This window comes from Pleurodeles waltl, unplaced genomic scaffold (genome assembly GCF_031143425.1).
Source record: "Pleurodeles waltl isolate 20211129_DDA unplaced genomic scaffold, aPleWal1.hap1.20221129 scaffold_107, whole genome shotgun sequence".
Taxonomy (NCBI): domain Eukaryota; kingdom Metazoa; phylum Chordata; class Amphibia; order Caudata; family Salamandridae; genus Pleurodeles; species Pleurodeles waltl.
Window position 1 is genome coordinate 1,221,972 of NW_027149815.1, and position 22,359 is coordinate 1,244,330.

Genomic DNA, 22,359 nt, shown 5'->3' on the forward strand with positions numbered 1-22,359 from the left:
ATTCTGATCTGCAGGTCCTTGTTTATTTCTCTTCCAACATCCCTCAGAAATGACTATGTGGTCAATTTCATTGGAAAGCAGAAGAAGTCTACCCTTCTGTCCTAGCATTTATTTGGAGCTAGGGAAATGTTTCTCAATCAGAGGGGCACATAATGTTTTAACAAGAGAGAAAGCAGCTATGGAAAACAAAAAAGGGGAAACTCCTCCGAGCCGGATTTGAACCAGCGACCTAAGGATTTCTGTTTCTCCACTACAGTCCTCCGCTCTCCCAACTGAGCTATCGGAGGATTAGGCAGTACAGCTTTCCATGCTGCATTCATCTTTCTTTCAATAATGGTTGCGGCGGGAGTGGGGTGGGAGTACTGCAGTCTAATCTTGAAAATCATGAATATGACCTGCAGCTTGCTCTACAAATTGCCACTTCCTAGAGTGCATTCTCAGCTACATCTTATCACCATAAAGGGGGACTGCTTACCTACCTGAATGTGCTGTGCTGGCGTGAAGGAAAGCAGGGGACCTAGAATTAGAAATCCTACAGAAAGGAGTTTTCCTGAAAGGGCATGGGGCCGAGGAATCCACAGCCCTTTGGAAGCATTTCTGGCAAAAGGATGACAGCATGGGAACATGAAGGAAAGGACAGAAAGTTAGGAGAGTCATTACTCCGTACGGAGCATGAAGAACATGCATTTTTAATGCTTCTGTGAAAGGAACTGGAAAAGCAAAACCAGTAGATTAATGGACCATTCAGAAGGGATTAGGATGAAGAAAACATTCTGTTTTTCTTAAACCTTCTGGTAAGAGTCTCTGGTTTAGAGGAAGAATTCAAATAAATGACCAAGACAGCTGTGCCCGTTTTCTATACTAAGAATGCCAAGATAAATCACCACTTTGGTTTCTTATGGAAGCAAGATTATTTTTTTCTATAAACACGGGAAATGAGATAGCCCCATTTCAAAAGGTTTTGCAAGGCGAAGAAAGTGGGGTTCTGGCACCAGCTGCATGACATCTCACTTCCTTACTCATGATGCCAGCCTAGCTATCTGTCAAAAGGCAAGATTAGCATGGCGAAAAGCTGGAGATGCCGGGGATTGAACCCGGGGCCTCATACATGCTAAGCATGCGCTCTACCACTGAGCTACATCCCCACATCCTGTAGAGGGAGACCTTGCTCCACGCATGGAAACCTGGAATTCTATTGAATGTACATTCACCACATATGACACTGGAATGGGAAGCGTCAGGTGTGGAATTCCATATGATTTACAGCTGGATTTTCTAGCACCGTTTTTTATGGAATAAGGTTGACTCTAGAATGAATAATTCCCCACACACAACAGCTAGATGCAATCGAAAAAAGCCAGAGTATTCAAGGCAACTGGTTCAGGATACATCAAAGAAGGATATGGTTGAGTGCTGTTTCCACATCTTGTGAGATGACTTAAGGTACCCCTGCTCTTTTTGCAGGACACACAGCTATGTTACATTAGCATGTACAGTGTTGAGATCTAGATGCATCTACGGCTAGGGGCGGCATGTTAATTCTGGGTTTTAGTCCATTTCATTCTCAGTTATGTGGAGGAAAAAATGGCACGATCTTTCTTAGAGAGGTGAATGGTATGCCCTGATTTCTTTTGCATGGCTAAATGTATGGGGTGTGGGTTTAAGCACTGGGAAAGAGCAGTCTTCTGACCATTATAACTGCAGACGATTTTAATCCAGGGAGGCAACCGAAGTGTATTGATATTCCAACATGAGAACAGCATTTTTGCTACCTTCCCTCTTCATGGTGTGTAGACGCATTTGTTAGCGGTTTCAAGCAGCCTTCTTAGCGCAGTAGGCAGCGCGTCAGTCTCATAATCTGAAGGTCCTGAGTTCGATCCTCAGAGAGGGCATTGCAGTGTTTCTTTTGTCAAGAGAAACATCTCAGATTTTCTCCAAATCTGTAAACTATTCCTCCACATTGCATCTTGCTCAGTTTTAAGGAGTTGGTGTCTTTGTAGATTCCCTCTTTCATATCCATGGCCACTCATTGTAGGTGAGTTTTAGCTGGTTCGGCTGCCGAAACATCTACCTTGGTACAATGAAACTGGAAGTCTTCCAAGTGCCTTCATATATTTAGTCAAGGCTTTGGAATGAATTCTGATCTGCAGGTCCTTGTTTATTTCTCTTCCAACATCCCTCAGAAATGACTATGTGTTAAATTTCATTGGAAAGCAGAAGAAGTCTACCCTTCTGTCCTAGCATTTATTTGGAGCTAGGGAAATGTTTCTCAATCAGAGGGGCACATAATGTTTTAACAAGAGAGAAAGCAGCTATGGAAAACAAAAAAGGGGAAACTCCTCCGAGCCGGATTTGAACCAGCGACCTAAGGATTTCTGTTTCTCCACTACAGTCCTCCGCTCTCCCAACTGAGCTATCGGAGGATTAGGCAGTACAGCTTTCCATGCTGCATTCATCTTTCTTTCAATAATGGTTGCGGCGGGAGTGGGGTGGGAGTACTGCAGTCTAATCTTGAAAATCATGAATATGACCTGCAGCTTGCTCTACAAATTGCCACTTCCTAGAGTGCATTCTCAGCTACATCTTATCACCATAAAGGGGGACTGCTTACCTACCTGAATGTGCTGTGCTGGCGTGAAGGAAAGCAGGGGACCTAGAATTAGAAATCCTACAGAAAGGAGTTTTCCTGAAAGGGCATGGGGCCGAGGAATCCACAGCCCTTTGGAAGCATTTCTGGCAAAAGGATGACAGCATGGGAACATGAAGGAAAGGACAGAAAGTTAGGAGAGTCATTACTCCGTACGGAGCATGAAGAACATGCATTTTTAATGCTTCTGTGAAAGGAACTGGAAAAGCAAAACCAGTAGATTAATGGACCATTCAGAAGGGATTAGGATGAAGAAAACATTCTGTTTTTCTTAAACCTTCTGGTAAGAGTCTCTGGTTTAGAGGAAGAATTCAAATAAATGACCAAGACAGCTGTGCCCGTTTTCTATACTAAGAATGCCAAGATAAATCACCACTTTGGTTTCTTATGGAAGCAAGATTATTTTTTTCTATAAACACGGGAAATGAGATAGCCCCATTTCAAAAGGTTTTGCAAGGCGAAGAAAGTGGGGTTCTGGCACCAGCTGCATGACATCTCACTTCCTTACTCATGATGCCAGCCTAGCTATCTGTCAAAAGGCAAGATTAGCATGGCGAAAAGCTGGAGATGCCGGGGATTGAACCCGGGGCCTCATACATGCTAAGCATGCGCTCTACCACTGAGCTACATCCCCACATCCTGTAGAGGGAGACCTTGCTCCACGCATGGAAACCTGGAATTCTATTGAATGTACATTCACCACATATGACACTGGAATGGGAAGCGTCAGGTGTGGAATTCCATATGATTTACAGCTGGATTTTCTAGCACCGTTTTTTATGGAATAAGGTTGACTCTAGAATGAATAATTCCCCACACACAACAGCTAGATGCAATCGAAAAAAGCCAGAGTATTCAAGGCAACTGGTTCAGGATACATCAAAGAAGGATATGGTTGAGTGCTGTTTCCACATCTTGTGAGATGACTTAAGGTACCCCTGCTCTTTTTGCAGGACACACAGCTATGTTACATTAGCATGTAAAGTGTTGAGATCTAGATGCATCTACGGCTAGGGGCGGCATGTTAATTCTGGGTTTTAGTCCATTTCATTCTCAGTTATGTGGAGGAAAAAATGGCACGATCTTTCTTAGAGAGGTGAATGGTATGCCCTGATTTCTTTTGCATGGCTAAATGTATGGGGTGTGGGTTTAAGCACTGGGAAAGAGCAGTCTTCTGACCATTATAACTGCAGACGATTTTAATCCAGCGAGGCAACCGAAGTGTATTGATATTCCAACATGAGAACAGCATTTTTGCTACCTTCCCTCTTCATGGTGTGTAGACGCATTTGTTAGCGGTTTCAAGCAGCCTTCTTAGCGCAGTAGGCAGCGCGTCAGTCTCATAATCTGAAGGTCCTGAGTTCGATCCTCAGAGAGGGCATTGCAGTGTTTCTTTTGTCAAGAGAAACATCTCAGATTTTCTCCAAATCTGTAAACTATTCCTCCACATTGCATCTTGCTCAGTTTTAAGGAGTTGGTGTCTTTGTAGATTCCCTCTTTCATATCCATGGCCACTCATTGTAGGTGAGTTTTAGCTGGTTCGGCTGCCGAAACATCTACCTTGGTACAATGAAACTGGAAGTCTTCCAAGTGCCTTCATATATTTAGTCAAGGCTTTGGAATGAATTCTGATCTGCAGGTCCTTGTTTATTTCTCTTCCAACATCCCTCAGAAATGACTATGTGGTCAATTTCATTGGAAAGCAGAAGAAGTCTACCCTTCTGTCCTAGCATTTATTTGGAGCTAGGGAAATGTTTCTCAATCAGAGGGGCACATAATGTTTTAACAAGAGAGAAAGCAGCTATGGAAAACAAAAAAGGGGAAACTCCTCCGAGCCGGATTTGAACCAGCGACCTAAGGATTTCTGTTTCTCCACTACAGTCCTCCGCTCTCCCAACTGAGCTATCGGAGGATTAGGCAGTACAGCTTTCCATGCTGCATTCATCTTTCTTTCAATAATGGTTGCGGCGGGAGTGGGGTGGGAGTACTGCAGTCTAATCTTGAAAATCATGAATATGACCTGCAGCTTGCTCTACAAATTGCCACTTCCTAGAGTGCATTCTCAGCTACATCTTATCACCATAAAGGGGGACTGCTTACCTACCTGAATGTGCTGTGCTGGCGTGAAGGAAAGCAGGGGACCTAGAATTAGAAATCCTACAGAAAGGAGTTTTCCTGAAAGGGCATGGGGCCGAGGAATCCACAGCCCTTTGGAAGCATTTCTGGCAAAAGGATGACAGCATGGGAACATGAAGGAAAGGACAGAAAGTTAGGAGAGTCATTACTCCGTACGGAGCATGAAGAACATGCATTTTTAATGCTTCTGTGAAAGGAACTGGAAAAGCAAAACCAGTAGATTAATGGACCATTCAGAAGGGATTAGGATGAAGAAAACATTCTGTTTTTCTTAAACCTTCTGGTAAGAGTCTCTGGTTTAGAGGAAGAATTCAAATAAATGACCAAGACAGCTGTGCCCGTTTTCTATACTAAGAATGCCAAGATAAATCACCACTTTGGTTTCTTATGGAAGCAAGATTATTTTTTTCTATAAACACGGGAAATGAGATAGCCCCATTTCAAAAGGTTTTGCAAGGCGAAGAAAGTGGGGTTCTGGCACCAGCTGCATGACATCTCACTTCCTTACTCATGATGCCAGCCTAGCTATCTGTCAAAAGGCAAGATTAGCATGGCGAAAAGCTGGAGATGCCGGGGATTGAACCCGGGGCCTCATACATGCTAAGCATGCGCTCTACCACTGAGCTACATCCCCACATCCTGTAGAGGGAGACCTTGCTCCACGCATGGAAACCTGGAATTCTATTGAATGTACATTCACCACATATGACACTGGAATGGGAAGCGTCAGGTGTGGAATTCCATATGATTTACAGCTGGATTTTCTAGCACCGTTTTTTATGGAATAAGGTTGACTCTAGAATGAATAATTCCCCACACACAACAGCTAGATGCAATCGAAAAAAGCCAGAGTATTCAAGGCAACTGGTTCAGGATACATCAAAGAAGGATATGGTTGAGTGCTGTTTCCACATCTTGTGAGATGACTTAAGGTACCCCTGCTCTTTTTGCAGGACACACAGCTATGTTACATTAGCATGTAAAGTGTTGAGATCTAGATGCATCTACGGCTAGGGGCGGCATGTTAATTCTGGGTTTTAGTCCATTTCATTCTCAGTTATGTGGAGGAAAAAATGGCACGATCTTTCTTAGAGAGGTGAATGGTATGCCCTGATTTCTTTTGCATGGCTAAATGTATGGGGTGTGGGTTTAAGCACTGGGAAAGAGCAGTCTTCTGACCATTATAACTGCAGACGATTTTAATCCAGCGAGGCAACCGAAGTGTATTGATATTCCAACATGAGAACAGCATTTTTGCTACCTTCCCTCTTCATGGTGTGTAGACGCATTTGTTAGCGGTTTCAAGCAGCCTTCTTAGCGCAGTAGGCAGCGCGTCAGTCTCATAATCTGAAGGTCCTGAGTTCGATCCTCAGAGAGGGCATTGCAGTGTTTCTTTTGTCAAGAGAAACATCTCAGATTTTCTCCAAATCTGTAAACTATTCCTCCACATTGCATCTTGCTCAGTTTTAAGGAGTTGGTGTCTTTGTAGATTCCCTCTTTCATATCCATGGCCACTCATTGTAGGTGAGTTTTAGCTGGTTCGGCTGCCGAAACATCTACCTTGGTACAATGAAACTGGAAGTCTTCCAAGTGCCTTCATATATTTAGTCAAGGCTTTGGAATGAATTCTGATCTGCAGGTCCTTGTTTATTTCTCTTCCAACATCCCTCAGAAATGACTATGTGGTCAATTTCATTGGAAAGCAGAAGAAGTCTACCCTTCTGTCCTAGCATTTATTTGGAGCTAGGGAAATGTTTCTCAATCAGAGGGGCACATAATGTTTTAACAAGAGAGAAAGCAGCTATGGAAAACAAAAAAGGGGAAACTCCTCCGAGCCGGATTTGAACCAGCGACCTAAGGATTTCTGTTTCTCCACTACAGTCCTCCGCTCTCCCAACTGAGCTATCGGAGGATTAGGCAGTACAGCTTTCCATGCTGCATTCATCTTTCTTTCAATAATGGTTGCGGCGGGAGTGGGGTGGGAGTACTGCAGTCTAATCTTGAAAATCATGAATATGACCTGCAGCTTGCTCTACAAATTGCCACTTCCTAGAGTGCATTCTCAGCTACATCTTATCACCATAAAGGGGGACTGCTTACCTACCTGAATGTGCTGTGCTGGCGTGAAGGAAAGCAGGGGACCTAGAATTAGAAATCCTACAGAAAGGAGTTTTCCTGAAAGGGCATGGGGCCGAGGAATCCACAGCCCTTTGGAAGCATTTCTGGCAAAAGGATGACAGCATGGGAACATGAAGGAAAGGACAGAAAGTTAGGAGAGTCATTACTCCGTACGGAGCATGAAGAACATGCATTTTTAATGCTTCTGTGAAAGGAACTGGAAAAGCAAAACCAGTAGATTAATGGACCATTCAGAAGGGATTAGGATGAAGAAAACATTCTGTTTTTCTTAAACCTTCTGGTAAGAGTCTCTGGTTTAGAGGAAGAATTCAAATAAATGACCAAGACAGCTGTGCCCGTTTTCTATACTAAGAATGCCAAGATAAATCACCACTTTGGTTTCTTATGGAAGCAAGATTATTTTTTTCTATAAACACGGGAAATGAGATAGCCCCATTTCAAAAGGTTTTGCAAGGTGAAGAAAGTGGGGTTCTGGCACCAGCTGCATGACATCTCACTTCCTTACTCATGATGCCAGCCTAGCTATCTGTCAAAAGGCAAGATTAGCATGGCGAAAAGCTGGAGATGCCGGGGATTGAACCCGGGGCCTCATACATGCTAAGCATGCGCTCTACCACTGAGCTACATCCCCACATCCTGTAGAGGGAGACCTTGCTCCACGCATGGAAACCTGGAATTCTATTGAATGTACATTCACCACATATGACACTGGAATGGGAAGCGTCAGGTGTGGAATTCCATATGATTTACAGCTGGATTTTCTAGCACCGTTTTTTATGGAATAAGGTTGACTCTAGAATGAATAATTCCCCACACACAACAGCTAGATGCAATCGAAAAAAGCCAGAGTATTCAAGGCAACTGGTTCAGGATACATCAAAGAAGGATATGGTTGAGTGCTGTTTCCACATCTTGTGAGATGACTTAAGGTACCCCTGCTCTTTTTGCAGGACACACAGCTATGTTACATTAGCATGTACAGTGTTGAGATCTAGATGCATCTACGGCTAGGGGCGGCATGTTAATTCTGGGTTTTAGTCCATTTCATTCTCAGTTATGTGGAGGAAAAAATGGCACGATCTTTCTTAGAGAGGTGAATGGTATGCCCTGATTTCTTTTGCATGGCTAAATGTATGGGGTGTGGGTTTAAGCACTGGGAAAGAGCAGTCTTCTGACCATTATAACTGCAGACGATTTTAATCCAGGGAGGCAACCGAAGTGTATTGATATTCCAACATGAGAACAGCATTTTTGCTACCTTCCCTCTTCATGGTGTGTAGACGCATTTGTTAGCGGTTTCAAGCAGCCTTCTTAGCGCAGTAGGCAGCGCGTCAGTCTCATAATCTGAAGGTCCTGAGTTCGATCCTCAGAGAGGGCATTGCAGTGTTTCTTTTGTCAAGAGAAACATCTCAGATTTTCTCCAAATCTGTAAACTATTCCTCCACATTGCATCTTGCTCAGTTTTAAGGAGTTGGTGTCTTTGTAGATTCCCTCTTTCATATCCATGGCCACTCATTGTAGGTGAGTTTTAGCTGGTTCGGCTGCCGAAACATCTACCTTGGTACAATGAAACTGGAAGTCTTCCAAGTGCCTTCATATATTTAGTCAAGGCTTTGGAATGAATTCTGATCTGCAGGTCCTTGTTTATTTCTCTTCCAACATCCCTCAGAAATGACTATGTGGTCAATTTCATTGGAAAGCAGAAGAAGTCTACCCTTCTGTCCTAGCATTTATTTGGAGCTAGGGAAATGTTTCTCAATCAGAGGGGCACATAATGTTTTAACAAGAGAGAAAGCAGCTATGGAAAACAAAAAAGGGGAAACTCCTCCGAGCCGGATTTGAACCAGCGACCTAAGGATTTCTGTTTCTCCACTACAGTCCTCCGCTCTCCCAACTGAGCTATCGGAGGATTAGGCAGTACAGCTTTCCATGCTGCATTCATCTTTCTTTCAATAATGGTTGCGGCGGGAGTGGGGTGGGAGTACTGCAGTCTAATCTTGAAAATCATGAATATGACCTGCAGCTTGCTCTACAAATTGCCACTTCCTAGAGTGCATTCTCAGCTACATCTTATCACCATAAAGGGGGACTGCTTACCTACCTGAATGTGCTGTGCTGGCGTGAAGGAAAGCAGGGGACCTAGAATTAGAAATCCTACAGAAAGGAGTTTTCCTGAAAGGGCATGGGGCCGAGGAATCCACAGCCCTTTGGAAGCATTTCTGGCAAAAGGATGACAGCATGGGAACATGAAGGAAAGGACAGAAAGTTAGGAGAGTCATTACTCCGTACGGAGCATGAAGAACATGCATTTTTAATGCTTCTGTGAAAGGAACTGGAAAAGCAAAACCAGTAGATTAATGGACCATTCAGAAGGGATTAGGATGAAGAAAACATTCTGTTTTTCTTAAACCTTCTGGTAAGAGTCTCTGGTTTAGAGGAAGAATTCAAATAAATGACCAAGACAGCTGTGCCCGTTTTCTATACTAAGAATGCCAAGATAAATCACCACTTTGGTTTCTTATGGAAGCAAGATTATTTTTTTCTATAAACACGGGAAATGAGATAGCCCCATTTCAAAAGGTTTTGCAAGGCGAAGAAAGTGGGGTTCTGGCACCAGCTGCATGACATCTCACTTCCTTACTCATGATGCCAGCCTAGCTATCTGTCAAAAGGCAAGATTAGCATGGCGAAAAGCTGGAGATGCCGGGGATTGAACCCGGGGCCTCATACATGCTAAGCATGCGCTCTACCACTGAGCTACATCCCCACATCCTGTAGAGGGAGACCTTGCTCCACGCATGGAAACCTGGAATTCTATTGAATGTACATTCACCACATATGACACTGGAATGGGAAGCGTCAGGTGTGGAATTCCATATGATTTACAGCTGGATTTTCTAGCACCGTTTTTTATGGAATAAGGTTGACTCTAGAATGAATAATTCCCCACACACAACAGCTAGATGCAATCGAAAAAAGCCAGAGTATTCAAGGCAACTGGTTCAGGATACATCAAAGAAGGATATGGTTGAGTGCTGTTTCCACATCTTGTGAGATGACTTAAGGTACCCCTGCTCTTTTTGCAGGACACACAGCTATGTTACATTAGCATGTAAAGTGTTGAGATCTAGATGCATCTACGGCTAGGGGCGGCATGTTAATTCTGGGTTTTAGTCCATTTCATTCTCAGTTATGTGGAGGAAAAAATGGCACGATCTTTCTTAGAGAGGTGAATGGTATGCCCTGATTTCTTTTGCATGGCTAAATGTATGGGGTGTGGGTTTAAGCACTGGGAAAGAGCAGTCTTCTGACCATTATAACTGCAGACGATTTTAATCCAGCGAGGCAACCGAAGTGTATTGATATTCCAACATGAGAACAGCATTTTTGCTACCTTCCCTCTTCATGGTGTGTAGACGCATTTGTTAGCGGTTTCAAGCAGCCTTCTTAGCGCAGTAGGCAGCGCGTCAGTCTCATAATCTGAAGGTCCTGAGTTCGATCCTCAGAGAGGGCATTGCAGTGTTTCTTTTGTCAAGAGAAACATCTCAGATTTTCTCCAAATCTGTAAACTATTCCTCCACATTGCATCTTGCTCAGTTTTAAGGAGTTGGTGTCTTTGTAGATTCCCTCTTTCATATCCATGGCCACTCATTGTAGGTGAGTTTTAGCTGGTTCGGCTGCCGAAACATCTACCTTGGTACAATGAAACTGGAAGTCTTCCAAGTGCCTTCATATATTTAGTCAAGGCTTTGGAATGAATTCTGATCTGCAGGTCCTTGTTTATTTCTCTTCCAACATCCCTCAGAAATGACTATGTGGTCAATTTCATTGGAAAGCAGAAGAAGTCTACCCTTCTGTCCTAGCATTTATTTGGAGCTAGGGAAATGTTTCTCAATCAGAGGGGCACATAATGTTTTAACAAGAGAGAAAGCAGCTATGGAAAACAAAAAAGGGGAAACTCCTCCGAGCCGGATTTGAACCAGCGACCTAAGGATTTCTGTTTCTCCACTACAGTCCTCCGCTCTCCCAACTGAGCTATCGGAGGATTAGGCAGTACAGCTTTCCATGCTGCATTCATCTTTCTTTCAATAATGGTTGCGGCGGGAGTGGGGTGGGAGTACTGCAGTCTAATCTTGAAAATCATGAATATGACCTGCAGCTTGCTCTACAAATTGCCACTTCCTAGAGTGCATTCTCAGCTACATCTTATCACCATAAAGGGGGACTGCTTACCTACCTGAATGTGCTGTGCTGGCGTGAAGGAAAGCAGGGGACCTAGAATTAGAAATCCTACAGAAAGGAGTTTTCCTGAAAGGGCATGGGGCCGAGGAATCCACAGCCCTTTGGAAGCATTTCTGGCAAAAGGATGACAGCATGGGAACATGAAGGAAAGGACAGAAAGTTAGGAGAGTCATTACTCCGTACGGAGCATGAAGAACATGCATTTTTAATGCTTCTGTGAAAGGAACTGGAAAAGCAAAACCAGTAGATTAATGGACCATTCAGAAGGGATTAGGATGAAGAAAACATTCTGTTTTTCTTAAACCTTCTGGTAAGAGTCTCTGGTTTAGAGGAAGAATTCAAATAAATGACCAAGACAGCTGTGCCCGTTTTCTATACTAAGAATGCCAAGATAAATCACCACTTTGGTTTCTTATGGAAGCAAGATTATTTTTTTCTATAAACACGGGAAATGAGATAGCCCCATTTCAAAAGGTTTTGCAAGGCGAAGAAAGTGGGGTTCTGGCACCAGCTGCATGACATCTCACTTCCTTACTCATGATGCCAGCCTAGCTATCTGTCAAAAGGCAAGATTAGCATGGCGAAAAGCTGGAGATGCCGGGGATTGAACCCGGGGCCTCATACATGCTAAGCATGCGCTCTACCACTGAGCTACATCCCCACATCCTGTAGAGGGAGACCTTGCTCCACGCATGGAAACCTGGAATTCTATTGAATGTACATTCACCACATATGACACTGGAATGGGAAGCGTCAGGTGTGGAATTCCATATGATTTACAGCTGGATTTTCTAGCACCGTTTTTTATGGAATAAGGTTGACTCTAGAATGAATAATTCCCCACACACAACAGCTAGATGCAATCGAAAAAAGCCAGAGTATTCAAGGCAACTGGTTCAGGATACATCAAAGAAGGATATGGTTGAGTGCTGTTTCCACATCTTGTGAGATGACTTAAGGTACCCCTGCTCTTTTTGCAGGACACACAGCTATGTTACATTAGCATGTAAAGTGTTGAGATCTAGATGCATCTACGGCTAGGGGCGGCATGTTAATTCTGGGTTTTAGTCCATTTCATTCTCAGTTATGTGGAGGAAAAAATGGCACGATCTTTCTTAGAGAGGTGAATGGTATGCCCTGATTTCTTTTGCATGGCTAAATGTATGGGGTGTGGGTTTAAGCACTGGGAAAGAGCAGTCTTCTGACCATTATAACTGCAGACGATTTTAATCCAGCGAGGCAACCGAAGTGTATTGATATTCCAACATGAGAACAGCATTTTTGCTACCTTCCCTCTTCATGGTGTGTAGACGCATTTGTTAGCGGTTTCAAGCAGCCTTCTTAGCGCAGTAGGCAGCGCGTCAGTCTCATAATCTGAAGGTCCTGAGTTCGATCCTCAGAGAGGGCATTGCAGTGTTTCTTTTGTCAAGAGAAACATCTCAGATTTTCTCCAAATCTGTAAACTATTCCTCCACATTGCATCTTGCTCAGTTTTAAGGAGTTGGTGTCTTTGTAGATTCCCTCTTTCATATCCATGGCCACTCATTGTAGGTGAGTTTTAGCTGGTTCGGCTGCCGAAACATCTACCTTGGTACAATGAAACTGGAAGTCTTCCAAGTGCCTTCATATATTTAGTCAAGGCTTTGGAATGAATTCTGATCTGCAGGTCCTTGTTTATTTCTCTTCCAACATCCCTCAGAAATGACTATGTGGTCAATTTCATTGGAAAGCAGAAGAAGTCTACCCTTCTGTCCTAGCATTTATTTGGAGCTAGGGAAATGTTTCTCAATCAGAGGGGCACATAATGTTTTAACAAGAGAGAAAGCAGCTATGGAAAACAAAAAAGGGGAAACTCCTCCGAGCCGGATTTGAACCAGCGACCTAAGGATTTCTGTTTCTCCACTACAGTCCTCCGCTCTCCCAACTGAGCTATCGGAGGATTAGGCAGTACAGCTTTCCATGCTGCATTCATCTTTCTTTCAATAATGGTTGCGGCGGGAGTGGGGTGGGAGTACTGCAGTCTAATCTTGAAAATCATGAATATGACCTGCAGCTTGCTCTACAAATTGCCACTTCCTAGAGTGCATTCTCAGCTACATCTTATCACCATAAAGGGGGACTGCTTACCTACCTGAATGTGCTGTGCTGGCGTGAAGGAAAGCAGGGGACCTAGAATTAGAAATCCTACAGAAAGGAGTTTTCCTGAAAGGGCATGGGGCCGAGGAATCCACAGCCCTTTGGAAGCATTTCTGGCAAAAGGATGACAGCATGGGAACATGAAGGAAAGGACAGAAAGTTAGGAGAGTCATTACTCCGTACGGAGCATGAAGAACATGCATTTTTAATGCTTCTGTGAAAGGAACTGGAAAAGCAAAACCAGTAGATTAATGGACCATTCAGAAGGGATTAGGATGAAGAAAACATTCTGTTTTTCTTAAACCTTCTGGTAAGAGTCTCTGGTTTAGAGGAAGAATTCAAATAAATGACCAAGACAGCTGTGCCCGTTTTCTATACTAAGAATGCCAAGATAAATCACCACTTTGGTTTCTTATGGAAGCAAGATTATTTTTTTCTATAAACACGGGAAATGAGATAGCCCCATTTCAAAAGGTTTTGCAAGGTGAAGAAAGTGGGGTTCTGGCACCAGCTGCATGACATCTCACTTCCTTACTCATGATGCCAGCCTAGCTATCTGTCAAAAGGCAAGATTAGCATGGCGAAAAGCTGGAGATGCCGGGGATTGAACCCGGGGCCTCATACATGCTAAGCATGCGCTCTACCACTGAGCTACATCCCCACATCCTGTAGAGGGAGACCTTGCTCCACGCATGGAAACCTGGAATTCTATTGAATGTACATTCACCACATATGACACTGGAATGGGAAGCGTCAGGTGTGGAATTCCATATGATTTACAGCTGGATTTTCTAGCACCGTTTTTTATGGAATAAGGTTGACTCTAGAATGAATAATTCCCCACACACAACAGCTAGATGCAATCGAAAAAAGCCAGAGTATTCAAGGCAACTGGTTCAGGATACATCAAAGAAGGATATGGTTGAGTGCTGTTTCCACATCTTGTGAGATGACTTAAGGTACCCCTGCTCTTTTTGCAGGACACACAGCTATGTTACATTAGCATGTACAGTGTTGAGATCTAGATGCATCTACGGCTAGGGGCGGCATGTTAATTCTGGGTTTTAGTCCATTTCATTCTCAGTTATGTGGAGGAAAAAATGGCACGATCTTTCTTAGAGAGGTGAATGGTATGCCCTGATTTCTTTTGCATGGCTAAATGTATGGGGTGTGGGTTTAAGCACTGGGAAAGAGCAGTCTTCTGACCATTATAACTGCAGACGATTTTAATCCAGCGAGGCAACCGAAGTGTATTGATATTCCAACATGAGAACAGCATTTTTGCTACCTTCCCTCTTCATGGTGTGTAGACGCATTTGTTAGCGGTTTCAAGCAGCCTTCTTAGCGCAGTAGGCAGCGCGTCAGTCTCATAATCTGAAGGTCCTGAGTTCGATCCTCAGAGAGGGCATTGCAGTGTTTCTTTTGTCAAGAGAAACATCTCAGATTTTCTCCAAATCTGTAAACTATTCCTCCACATTGCATCTTGCTCAGTTTTAAGGAGTTGGTGTCTTTGTAGATTCCCTCTTTCATATCCATGGCCACTCATTGTAGGTGAGTTTTAGCTGGTTCGGCTGCCGAAACATCTACCTTGGTACAATGAAACTGGAAGTCTTCCAAGTGCCTTCATATATTTAGTCAAGGCTTTGGAATGAATTCTGATCTGCAGGTCCTTGTTTATTTCTCTTCCAACATCCCTCAGAAATGACTATGTGGTCAATTTCATTGGAAAGCAGAAGAAGTCTACCCTTCTGTCCTAGCATTTATTTGGAGCTAGGGAAATGTTTCTCAATCAGAGGGGCACATAATGTTTTAACAAGAGAGAAAGCAGCTATGGAAAACAAAAAAGGGGAAACTCCTCCGAGCCGGATTTGAACCAGCGACCTAAGGATTTCTGTTTCTCCACTACAGTCCTCCGCTCTCCCAACTGAGCTATCGGAGGATTAGGCAGTACAGCTTTCCATGCTGCATTCATCTTTCTTTCAATAATGGTTGCGGCGGGAGTGGGGTGGGAGTACTGCAGTCTAATCTTGAAAATCATGAATATGACCTGCAGCTTGCTCTACAAATTGCCACTTCCTAGAGTGCATTCTCAGCTACATCTTATCACCATAAAGGGGGACTGCTTACCTACCTGAATGTGCTGTGCTGGCGTGAAGGAAAGCAGGGGACCTAGAATTAGAAATCCTACAGAAAGGAGTTTTCCTGAAAGGGCATGGGGCCGAGGAATCCACAGCCCTTTGGAAGCATTTCTGGCAAAAGGATGACAGCATGGGAACATGAAGGAAAGGACAGAAAGTTAGGAGAGTCATTACTCCGTACGGAGCATGAAGAACATGCATTTTTAATGCTTCTGTGAAAGGAACTGGAAAAGCAAAACCAGTAGATTAATGGACCATTCAGAAGGGATTAGGATGAAGAAAACATTCTGTTTTTCTTAAACCTTCTGGTAAGAGTCTCTGGTTTAGAGGAAGAATTCAAATAAATGACCAAGACAGCTGTGCCCGTTTTCTATACTAAGAATGCCAAGATAAATCACCACTTTGGTTTCTTATGGAAGCAAGATTATTTTTTTCTATAAACACGGGAAATGAGATAGCCCCATTTCAAAAGGTTTTGCAAGGCGAAGAAAGTGGGGTTCTGGCACCAGCTGCATGACATCTCACTTCCTTACTCATGATGCCAGCCTAGCTATCTGTCAAAAGGCAAGATTAGCATGGCGAAAAGCTGGAGATGCCGGGGATTGAACCCGGGGCCTCATACATGCTAAGCATGCGCTCTACCACTGAGCTACATCCCCACATCCTGTAGAGGGAGACCTTGCTCCACGCATGGAAACCTGGAATTCTATTGAATGTACATTCACCACATATGACACTGGAATGGGAAGCGTCAGGTGTGGAATTCCATATGATTTACAGCTGGATTTTCTAGCACCGTTTTTTATGGAATAAGGTTGACTCTAGAATGAATAATTCCCCACACACAACAGCTAGATGCAATCGAAAAAAGCCAGAGTATTCAAGGCAACTGGTTCAGGATACATCAAAGAAGGATATGGTTGAGTGCTGTTTCCACATCTTGTGAGATGACTTAAGGTACCCCTGCTCTTTTTGCAGGACACACAGCTATGTTACATTAGCATGTACAGTGTTGAGATCTAGATGCATCTACGGCTAGGGGCGGCATGTTAATTCTGGGTTTTAGTCCATTTCATTCTCAGTTATGTGGAGGAAAAAATGGCACGATCTTTCTTAGAGAGGTGAATGGTATGCCCTGATTTCTTTTGCATGGCTAAATGTATGGGGTGTGGGTTTAAGCACTGGGAAAGAGCAGTCTTCTGACCATTATAACTGCAGACGATTTTAATCCAGGGAGGCAACCGAAGTGTATTGATATTCCAACATGAGAACAGCATTTTTGCTACCTTCCCTCTTCATGGTGTGTAGACGCATTTGTTAGCGGTTTCAAGCAGCCTTCTTAGCGCAGTAGGCAGCGCGTCAGTCTCATAATCTGAAGGTCCTGAGTTCGATCCTCAGAGAGGGCATTGCAGTGTTTCTTTTGTCAAGAGAAACATCTCAGATTTTCTCCAAATCTGTAAACTATTCCTCCACATTGCATCTTGCTCAGTTTTAAGGAGTTGGTGTCTTTGTAGATTCCCTCTTTCATATCCATGGCCACTCATTGTAGGTGAGTTTTAGCTGGTTCGGCTGCCGAAACATCTACCTTGGTACAATGAAACTGGAAGTCTTCCAAGTGCCTTCATATATTTAGTCAAGGCTTTGGAATGAATTCTGATCTGCAGGTCCTTGTTTATTTCTCTTCCAACATCCCTCAGAAATGACTATGTGTTAAATTTCATTGGAAAGCAGAAGAAGTCTACCCTTCTGTCCTAGCATTTATTTGGAGCTAGGGAAATGTTTCTCAATCAGAGGGGCACATAATGTTTTAACAAGAGAGAAAGCAGCTATGGAAAACAAAAAAGGGGAAACTCCTCCGAGCCGGATTTGAACCAGCGACCTAAGGATTTCTGTTTCTCCACTACAGTCCTCCGCTCTCCCAACTGAGCTATCGGAGGATTAGGCAGTACAGCTTTCCATGCTGCATTCATCTTTCTTTCAATAATGGTTGCGGCGGGAGTGGGGTGGGAGTACTGCAGTCTAATCTTGAAAATCATGAATATGACCTGCAGCTTGCTCTACAAATTGCCACTTCCTAGAGTGCATTCTCAGCTACATCTTATCACCATAAAGGGGGACTGCTTACCTACCTGAATGTGCTGTGCTGGCGTGAAGGAAAGCAGGGGACCTAGAATTAGAAATCCTACAGAAAGGAGTTTTCCTGAAAGGGCATGGGGCCGAGGAATCCACAGCCCTTTGGAAGCATTTCTGGCAAAAGGATGACAGCATGGGAACATGAAGGAAAGGACAGAAAGTTAGGAGAGTCATTACTCCGTACGGAGCATGAAGAACATGCATTTTTAATGCTTCTGTGAAAGGAACTGGAAAAGCAAAACCAGTAGATTAATGGACCATTCAGAAGGGATTAGGATGAAGAAAACATTCTGTTTTTCTTAAACCTTCTGGTAAGAGTCTCTGGTTTAGAGGAAGAATTCAAATAAATGACCAAGACAGCTGTGCCCGTTTTCTATACTAAGAATGCCAAGATAAATCACCACTTTGGTTTCTTATGGAAGCAAGATTATTTTTTTCTATAAACACGGGAAATGAGATAGCCCCATTTCAAAAGGTTTTGCAAGGCGAAGAAAGTGGGGTTCTGGCACCAGCTGCATGACATCTCACTTCCTTACTCATGATGCCAGCCTAGCTATCTGTCAAAAGGCAAGATTAGCATGGCGAAAAGCTGGAGATGCCGGGGATTGAACCCGGGGCCTCATACATGCTAAGCATGCGCTCTACCACTGAGCTACATCCCCACATCCTGTAGAGGGAGACCTTGCTCCACGCATGGAAACCTGGAATTCTATTGAATGTACATTCACCACATATGACACTGGAATGGGAAGCGTCAGGTGTGGAATTCCATATGATTTACAGCTGGATTTTCTAGCACCGTTTTTTATGGAATAAGGTTGACTCTAGAATGAATAATTCCCCACACACAACAGCTAGATGCAATCGAAAAAAGCCAGAGTATTCAAGGCAACTGGTTCAGGATACATCAAAGAAGGATATGGTTGAGTGCTGTTTCCACATCTTGTGAGATGACTTAAGGTACCCCTGCTCTTTTTGCAGGACACACAGCTATGTTACATTAGCATGTAAAGTGTTGAGATCTAGATGCATCTACGGCTAGGGGCGGCATGTTAATTCTGGGTTTTAGTCCATTTCATTCTCAGTTATGTGGAGGAAAAAATGGCACGATCTTTCTTAGAGAGGTGAATGGTATGCCCTGATTTCTTTTGCATGGCTAAATGTATGGGGTGTGGGTTTAAGCACTGGGAAAGAGCAGTCTTCTGACCATTATAACTGCAGACGATTTTAATCCAGCGAGGCAACCGAAGTGTATTGATATTCCAACATGAGAACAGCATTTTTGCTACCTTCCCTCTTCATGGTGTGTAGACGCATTTGTTAGCGGTTTCAAGCAGCCTTCTTAGCGCAGTAGGCAGCGCGTCAGTCTCATAATCTGAAGGTCCTGAGTTCGATCCTCAGAGAGGGCATTGCAGTGTTTCTTTTGTCAAGAGAAACATCTCAGATTTTCTCCAAATCTGTAAACTATTCCTCCACATTGCATCTTGCTCAGTTTTAAGGAGTTGGTGTCTTTGTAGATTCCCTCTTTCATATCCATGGCCACTCATTGTAGGTGAGTTTTAGCTGGTTCGGCTGCCGAAACATCTACCTTGGTACAATGAAACTGGAAGTCTTCCAAGTGCCTTCATATATTTAGTCAAGGCTTTGGAATGAATTCTGATCTGCAGGTCCTTGTTTATTTCTCTTCCAACATCCCTCAGAAATGACTATGTGGTCAATTTCATTGGAAAGCAGAAGAAGTCTACCCTTCTGTCCTAGCATTTATTTGGAGCTAGGGAAATGTTTCTCAATCAGAGGGGCACATAATGTTTTAACAAGAGAGAAAGCAGCTATGGAAAACAAAAAAGGGGAAACTCCTCCGAGCCGGATTTGAACCAGCGACCTAAGGATTTCTGTTTCTCCACTACAGTCCTCCGCTCTCCCAACTGAGCTATCGGAGGATTAGGCAGTACAGCTTTCCATGCTGCATTCATCTTTCTTTCAATAATGGTTGCGGCGGGAGTGGGGTGGGAGTACTGCAGTCTAATCTTGAAAATCATGAATATGACCTGCAGCTTGCTCTACAAATTGCCACTTCCTAGAGTGCATTCTCAGCTACATCTTATCACCATAAAGGGGGACTGCTTACCTACCTGAATGTGCTGTGCTGGCGTGAAGGAAAGCAGGGGACCTAGAATTAGAAATCCTACAGAAAGGAGTTTTCCTGAAAGGGCATGGGGCCGAGGAATCCACAGCCCTTTGGAAGCATTTCTGGCAAAAGGATGACAGCATGGGAACATGAAGGAAAGGACAGAAAGTTAGGAGAGTCATTACTCCGTACGGAGCATGAAGAACATGCATTTTTAATGCTTCTGTGAAAGGAACTGGAAAAGCAAAACCAGTAGATTAATGGACCATTCAGAAGGGATTAGGATGAAGAAAACATTCTGTTTTTCTTAAACCTTCTGGTAAGAGTCTCTGGTTTAGAGGAAGAATTCAAATAAATGACCAAGACAGCTGTGCCCGTTTTCTATACTAAGAATGCCAAGATAAATCACCACTTTGGTTTCTTATGGAAGCAAGATTATTTTTTTCTATAAACACGGGAAATGAGATAGCCCCATTTCAAAAGGTTTTGCAAGGCGAAGAAAGTGGGGTTCTGGCACCAGCTGCATGACATCTCACTTCCTTACTCATGATGCCAGCCTAGCTATCTGTCAAAAGGCAAGATTAGCATGGCGAAAAGCTGGAGATGCCGGGGATTGAACCCGGGGCCTCATACATGCTAAGCATGCGCTCTACCACTGAGCTACATCCCCACATCCTGTAGAGGGAGACCTTGCTCCACGCATGGAAACCTGGAATTCTATTGAATGTACATTCACCACATATGACACTGGAATGGGAAGCGTCAGGTGTGGAATTCCATATGATTTACAGCTGGATTTTCTAGCACCGTTTTTTATGGAATAAGGTTGACTCTAGAATGAATAATTCCCCACACACAACAGCTAGATGCAATCGAAAAAAGCCAGAGTATTCAAGGCAACTGGTTCAGGATACATCAAAGAAGGATATGGTTGAGTGCTGTTTCCACATCTTGTGAGATGACTTAAGGTACCCCTGCTCTTTTTGCAGGACACACAGCTATGTTACATTAGCATGTACAGTGTTGAGATCTAGATGCATCTACGGCTAGGGGCGGCATGTTAATTCTGGGTTTTAGTCCATTTCATTCTCAGTTATGTGGAGGAAAAAATGGCACGATCTTTCTTAGAGAGGTGAATGGTATGCCCTGATTTCTTTTGCATGGCTAAATGTATGGGGTGTGGGTTTAAGCACTGGGAAAGAGCAGTCTTCTGACCATTATAACTGCAGACGATTTTAATCCAGGGAGGCAACCGAAGTGTATTGATATTCCAACATGAGAACAGCATTTTTGCTACCTTCCCTCTTCATGGTGTGTAGACGCATTTGTTAGCGGTTTCAAGCAGCCTTCTTAGCGCAGTAGGCAGCGCGTCAGTCTCATAATCTGAAGGTCCTGAGTTCGATCCTCAGAGAGGGCATTGCAGTGTTTCTTTTGTCAAGAGAAACATCTCAGATTTTCTCCAAATCTGTAAACTATTCCTCCACATTGCATCTTGCTCAGTTTTAAGGAGTTGGTGTCTTTGTAGATTCCCTCTTTCATATCCATGGCCACTCATTGTAGGTGAGTTTTAGCTGGTTCGGCTGCCGAAACATCTACCTTGGTACAATGAAACTGGAAGTCTTCCAAGTGCCTTCATATATTTAGTCAAGGCTTTGGAATGAATTCTGATCTGCAGGTCCTTGTTTATTTCTCTTCCAACATCCCTCAGAAATGACTATGTGTTAAATTTCATTGGAAAGCAGAAGAAGTCTACCCTTCTGTCCTAGCATTTATTTGGAGCTAGGGAAATGTTTCTCAATCAGAGGGGCACATAATGTTTTAACAAGAGAGAAAGCAGCTATGGAAAACAAAAAAGGGGAAACTCCTCCGAGCCGGATTTGAACCAGCGACCTAAGGATTTCTGTTTCTCCACTACAGTCCTCCGCTCTCCCAACTGAGCTATCGGAGGATTAGGCAGTACAGCTTTCCATGCTGCATTCATCTTTCTTTCAATAATGGTTGCGGCGGGAGTGGGGTGGGAGTACTGCAGTCTAATCTTGAAAATCATGAATATGACCTGCAGCTTGCTCTACAAATTGCCACTTCCTAGAGTGCATTCTCAGCTACATCTTATCACCATAAAGGGGGACTGCTTACCTACCTGAATGTGCTGTGCTGGCGTGAAGGAAAGCAGGGGACCTAGAATTAGAAATCCTACAGAAAGGAGTTTTCCTGAAAGGGCATGGGGCCGAGGAATCCACAGCCCTTTGGAAGCATTTCTGGCAAAAGGATGACAGCATGGGAACATGAAGGAAAGGACAGAAAGTTAGGAGAGTCATTACTCCGTACGGAGCATGAAGAACATGCATTTTTAATGCTTCTGTGAAAGGAACTGGAAAAGCAAAACCAGTAGATTAATGGACCATTCAGAAGGGATTAGGATGAAGAAAACATTCTGTTTTTCTTAAACCTTCTGGTAAGAGTCTCTGGTTTAGAGGAAGAATTCAAATAAATGACCAAGACAGCTGTGCCCGTTTTCTATACTAAGAATGCCAAGATAAATCACCACTTTGGTTTCTTATGGAAGCAAGATTATTTTTTTCTATAAACACGGGAAATGAGATAGCCCCATTTCAAAAGGTTTTGCAAGGCGAAGAAAGTGGGGTTCTGGCACCAGCTGC

General features: G+C 43.5%; 28 non-coding genes across 28 annotated transcripts; 10 read left to right on the top strand and 18 right to left on the bottom strand.

Annotated features, from left to right (window-relative positions):
- Positions 1 to 201: 201 nt before the first annotated feature.
- On the bottom strand, positions 202 to 287 carry TRNAY-GUA (transfer RNA tyrosine (anticodon GUA)). The gene is given in 2 exon segments: positions 202 to 237; positions 251 to 287. It is a non-coding gene; the product is annotated as a tRNA-Tyr (tRNA).
- Positions 288 to 1,073: 786 nt separating this feature from the next.
- On the bottom strand, positions 1,074 to 1,145 carry TRNAA-AGC (transfer RNA alanine (anticodon AGC)). Its single transcript has one exon. It is a non-coding gene; the product is annotated as a tRNA-Ala (tRNA).
- A 674-nt stretch (positions 1,146 to 1,819) lies between these two features.
- TRNAM-CAU (transfer RNA methionine (anticodon CAU)) lies at positions 1,820 to 1,892 on the top strand. Its single transcript has one exon. It is a non-coding gene; the product is annotated as a tRNA-Met (tRNA).
- A 445-nt stretch (positions 1,893 to 2,337) lies between these two features.
- On the bottom strand, positions 2,338 to 2,423 carry TRNAY-GUA (transfer RNA tyrosine (anticodon GUA)). The gene is given in 2 exon segments: positions 2,338 to 2,373; positions 2,387 to 2,423. It is a non-coding gene; the product is annotated as a tRNA-Tyr (tRNA).
- Positions 2,424 to 3,209: 786 nt separating this feature from the next.
- TRNAA-AGC (transfer RNA alanine (anticodon AGC)) lies at positions 3,210 to 3,281 on the bottom strand. Its single transcript has one exon. It is a non-coding gene; the product is annotated as a tRNA-Ala (tRNA).
- A 674-nt stretch (positions 3,282 to 3,955) lies between these two features.
- On the top strand, positions 3,956 to 4,028 carry TRNAM-CAU (transfer RNA methionine (anticodon CAU)). Its single transcript has one exon. It is a non-coding gene; the product is annotated as a tRNA-Met (tRNA).
- Positions 4,029 to 4,473: 445 nt separating this feature from the next.
- Positions 4,474 to 4,559, bottom strand: TRNAY-GUA (transfer RNA tyrosine (anticodon GUA)). Its single transcript is given in 2 exon segments — positions 4,474 to 4,509; positions 4,523 to 4,559. It is a non-coding gene; the product is annotated as a tRNA-Tyr (tRNA).
- A 786-nt stretch (positions 4,560 to 5,345) lies between these two features.
- On the bottom strand, positions 5,346 to 5,417 carry TRNAA-AGC (transfer RNA alanine (anticodon AGC)). Its single transcript has one exon. It is a non-coding gene; the product is annotated as a tRNA-Ala (tRNA).
- A 674-nt stretch (positions 5,418 to 6,091) lies between these two features.
- Positions 6,092 to 6,164, top strand: TRNAM-CAU (transfer RNA methionine (anticodon CAU)). The gene has a single exon. It is a non-coding gene; the product is annotated as a tRNA-Met (tRNA).
- A 445-nt stretch (positions 6,165 to 6,609) lies between these two features.
- Positions 6,610 to 6,695, bottom strand: TRNAY-GUA (transfer RNA tyrosine (anticodon GUA)). The gene is given in 2 exon segments: positions 6,610 to 6,645; positions 6,659 to 6,695. It is a non-coding gene; the product is annotated as a tRNA-Tyr (tRNA).
- A 786-nt stretch (positions 6,696 to 7,481) lies between these two features.
- Positions 7,482 to 7,553, bottom strand: TRNAA-AGC (transfer RNA alanine (anticodon AGC)). Its single transcript has one exon. It is a non-coding gene; the product is annotated as a tRNA-Ala (tRNA).
- Positions 7,554 to 8,227: 674 nt separating this feature from the next.
- TRNAM-CAU (transfer RNA methionine (anticodon CAU)) lies at positions 8,228 to 8,300 on the top strand. Its single transcript has one exon. It is a non-coding gene; the product is annotated as a tRNA-Met (tRNA).
- A 445-nt stretch (positions 8,301 to 8,745) lies between these two features.
- TRNAY-GUA (transfer RNA tyrosine (anticodon GUA)) lies at positions 8,746 to 8,831 on the bottom strand. Its single transcript is given in 2 exon segments — positions 8,746 to 8,781; positions 8,795 to 8,831. It is a non-coding gene; the product is annotated as a tRNA-Tyr (tRNA).
- A 786-nt stretch (positions 8,832 to 9,617) lies between these two features.
- Positions 9,618 to 9,689, bottom strand: TRNAA-AGC (transfer RNA alanine (anticodon AGC)). The gene has a single exon. It is a non-coding gene; the product is annotated as a tRNA-Ala (tRNA).
- A 674-nt stretch (positions 9,690 to 10,363) lies between these two features.
- Positions 10,364 to 10,436, top strand: TRNAM-CAU (transfer RNA methionine (anticodon CAU)). Its single transcript has one exon. It is a non-coding gene; the product is annotated as a tRNA-Met (tRNA).
- Positions 10,437 to 10,881: 445 nt separating this feature from the next.
- On the bottom strand, positions 10,882 to 10,967 carry TRNAY-GUA (transfer RNA tyrosine (anticodon GUA)). The gene is given in 2 exon segments: positions 10,882 to 10,917; positions 10,931 to 10,967. It is a non-coding gene; the product is annotated as a tRNA-Tyr (tRNA).
- A 786-nt stretch (positions 10,968 to 11,753) lies between these two features.
- Positions 11,754 to 11,825, bottom strand: TRNAA-AGC (transfer RNA alanine (anticodon AGC)). Its single transcript has one exon. It is a non-coding gene; the product is annotated as a tRNA-Ala (tRNA).
- Positions 11,826 to 12,499: 674 nt separating this feature from the next.
- Positions 12,500 to 12,572, top strand: TRNAM-CAU (transfer RNA methionine (anticodon CAU)). Its single transcript has one exon. It is a non-coding gene; the product is annotated as a tRNA-Met (tRNA).
- A 445-nt stretch (positions 12,573 to 13,017) lies between these two features.
- Positions 13,018 to 13,103, bottom strand: TRNAY-GUA (transfer RNA tyrosine (anticodon GUA)). The gene is given in 2 exon segments: positions 13,018 to 13,053; positions 13,067 to 13,103. It is a non-coding gene; the product is annotated as a tRNA-Tyr (tRNA).
- A 786-nt stretch (positions 13,104 to 13,889) lies between these two features.
- On the bottom strand, positions 13,890 to 13,961 carry TRNAA-AGC (transfer RNA alanine (anticodon AGC)). Its single transcript has one exon. It is a non-coding gene; the product is annotated as a tRNA-Ala (tRNA).
- A 674-nt stretch (positions 13,962 to 14,635) lies between these two features.
- Positions 14,636 to 14,708, top strand: TRNAM-CAU (transfer RNA methionine (anticodon CAU)). The gene has a single exon. It is a non-coding gene; the product is annotated as a tRNA-Met (tRNA).
- Positions 14,709 to 15,153: 445 nt separating this feature from the next.
- TRNAY-GUA (transfer RNA tyrosine (anticodon GUA)) lies at positions 15,154 to 15,239 on the bottom strand. The gene is given in 2 exon segments: positions 15,154 to 15,189; positions 15,203 to 15,239. It is a non-coding gene; the product is annotated as a tRNA-Tyr (tRNA).
- Positions 15,240 to 16,025: 786 nt separating this feature from the next.
- Positions 16,026 to 16,097, bottom strand: TRNAA-AGC (transfer RNA alanine (anticodon AGC)). The gene has a single exon. It is a non-coding gene; the product is annotated as a tRNA-Ala (tRNA).
- Positions 16,098 to 16,771: 674 nt separating this feature from the next.
- On the top strand, positions 16,772 to 16,844 carry TRNAM-CAU (transfer RNA methionine (anticodon CAU)). The gene has a single exon. It is a non-coding gene; the product is annotated as a tRNA-Met (tRNA).
- A 1,317-nt stretch (positions 16,845 to 18,161) lies between these two features.
- TRNAA-AGC (transfer RNA alanine (anticodon AGC)) lies at positions 18,162 to 18,233 on the bottom strand. Its single transcript has one exon. It is a non-coding gene; the product is annotated as a tRNA-Ala (tRNA).
- Positions 18,234 to 18,907: 674 nt separating this feature from the next.
- TRNAM-CAU (transfer RNA methionine (anticodon CAU)) lies at positions 18,908 to 18,980 on the top strand. The gene has a single exon. It is a non-coding gene; the product is annotated as a tRNA-Met (tRNA).
- A 1,317-nt stretch (positions 18,981 to 20,297) lies between these two features.
- Positions 20,298 to 20,369, bottom strand: TRNAA-AGC (transfer RNA alanine (anticodon AGC)). Its single transcript has one exon. It is a non-coding gene; the product is annotated as a tRNA-Ala (tRNA).
- A 674-nt stretch (positions 20,370 to 21,043) lies between these two features.
- TRNAM-CAU (transfer RNA methionine (anticodon CAU)) lies at positions 21,044 to 21,116 on the top strand. Its single transcript has one exon. It is a non-coding gene; the product is annotated as a tRNA-Met (tRNA).
- The last annotated feature ends 1,243 nt before the right edge of the window (positions 21,117 to 22,359 follow it).